This window comes from Schistocerca serialis, unplaced genomic scaffold (genome assembly GCF_023864345.2).
Source record: "Schistocerca serialis cubense isolate TAMUIC-IGC-003099 unplaced genomic scaffold, iqSchSeri2.2 HiC_scaffold_346, whole genome shotgun sequence".
Taxonomy (NCBI): domain Eukaryota; kingdom Metazoa; phylum Arthropoda; class Insecta; order Orthoptera; family Acrididae; genus Schistocerca; species Schistocerca serialis.
The window spans coordinates 1-2,500 of record NW_026047918.1 but is presented as its reverse complement, the minus strand read 5'-3'; positions in this window follow the sequence as shown (position 1 = coordinate 2,500).

The following is a 2,500-nucleotide window of genomic DNA, read 5'->3' as shown; positions in this document are numbered from 1 at the left end:
TATGTCCAATATGCGACATTCCCGCTGTCCCTATACATGAGCTGCGAGCTGTACCACGTACAAGCTACAGACGCGATCGCATTGCTCACTGTACGGATTCCCATGCCGAGCGATCAGCTAGGAAGCGCCCCATCCACGTCGGTACCCTTGGCGTTGCACTCGCAGTCGCAAAAAACGTTGGGCAAATATATTTCTCCGATGCTGAGCGATCAGCTAGGAAGCGCCCCATCCATGTCGGTACTCGTACGCGTCGCACTCGCAGTCGCAAAAAACGCTGGGCAAATATATTTCTCGGAAGAGTAATGACAGTCCGAGCCTCCTGCGTGGGAAGAGTCTTTCTAGGCCCTGACCCACGGGAAGCGTGTAGCTTCCCCCATCCCGGACATTTCACGTCGTCACACTACCGGTATTGACTAATAGACTGATTGCTGATAATCATTAGCCACACACTGGGGGGAAACGGCCGACAGGGGCGGCAACATAGTGGAGCCGCAGTGTCACTAATGTACAGAGATAGAACAGTTTCGACTGGAACCAGAGTAACCGTATACACGGCACTGATTAGTAATAGATGCAGAGCCATCAGAATACAGATAATATATACAACCGTCCCTATACATGCTGAAAGACTCTGCACACAATGAGAACCACACGTCAGCCAGACACTATCACACACTACTCTCTGCCTCTAACAGGCACACACACAATATCTAACCACCAGCATGGAAGAACATCCGGTGCATCCTCTCCGCCACATTACACAATCCACACTATCATAACCAGACCGGGAGGTCCACCCAGAAAACAGAATATCCCACCCTTCCGACATCCGCCATTGCTCAGCTAAGCCACGAACACCCACACATGTCCTACACAGGGGTGCACCCAACATCACAATACTGCCTCCTGTCACAGTACACAAACAATGGCAGGAATGAAAGACACAGATCTGCCACAACCTTGGAATCGGAGCGCCGCCTGTCATGAGCCACAAGTGCATCCTGACGTGACAAATCGGATGATCCCGCAGGCATGCACTTACGATAATCACTATCAACGAACCTGCCGCCCCCTCCCCCCCCAAGAATACACCTTCCCTACAACGTGTACCTTAACCTAAGCTATATTGTACCTTAACCTAAGCGATATTGTACCTTAACCTAAGGTATATCGTACCTTAACCTAACCTACATTGCGCCTTCACCTAACCTACGTTGTACCTTAACCTAACCTACGTTGTACCTTAACCTAACCTACGTTGTACCTTAACCTAACCTACGTTGTACCTTAACCTAACCTACGTTGTACCTTAACCTAACCTACGTTGTACCTTAACCTAACCTACGTTGTACCTTAACCTAACCTACGTTGTACCTTAACCTAACCTACGTTGTGCCTTAACCTAACCTACGTTGTGCCTTAACCTAACCTACGTTGTGCCTTAACCTAACCTACGTTGTGCCTTAACCTAACCTACGTTGTGCCTTAACCTAACCTACGTTGTGCCTTAACCTAACCTACGTTGTGCCTTAACCTAACCTATGTTGTGCCTTAACCTAACCTATGTTGTGCCTTAACCTAACCTATGTTGTGCCTTAACCTAACCTATGTTGTGGCCTTAACCTAACCTATGTTGTGCCTTAACCTAACCTATGTTGTGCCTTAACCTAACCTATGTTGTGCCTTAACCTAACCTATGTTGTGCCTTAACCTAACCTATGTTGTGCCTTAACCTAACCTATGTTGTGCCTTAACCTAACCTACGTTGTGCCTTAACCTAACCTACGTTGTGCCTTAACCTAACCTACGTTGTGCCTTAACCTAACCTACGTTGTGCCTTAACCTAACCTACGTTGTGCCTTAACCTAACCTACGTTGTGCCTTAACCTAACCTACGTTGTGCCTTAACCTAACCTACGTTGTGCCTTAACCTAACCTACGTTGTGCCTTAACCTAACCTACGTTGTGCCTTAACCTAACCTACGTTGTGCCTTAACCTAACCTACGTTGTGCCTTAACCTAACCTACGTTGTGCCTTAACCTAACCTACGTTGTGCCTTAACCTAACCTACGTTGTGCCTTAACCTAACCTACGTTGTGCCTTAACCTAACCTACGTTGTGCCTTAACCTAACCTACGTTGTGCCTTAACCTAACCTACGTTGTGCCTTAACCTAACCTACGTTGTGCCTTAACCTAACCTACGTTGTGCCTTAACCTAACCTACGTTGTGCCTTAACCTAACCTACGTTGTGCCTTAACCTAACCTACGTTGTGCCTTAACCTAACCTACGTTGTGCCTTAACCTAACCTACGTTGTGCCTTAACCTAACCTACGTTGTGCCTTAACCTAACCTACGTTGTGCCTTAACCTAACCTACGTTGTGCCTTAACCTAACCTACGTTGTGCCTTAACCTAACCTATGTTGTGCCTTAACCTAACCTATGTTGTGCCTTAACCTAACCTATGTTGTGCCTTAACCTAACCTATGTTGTGCCTT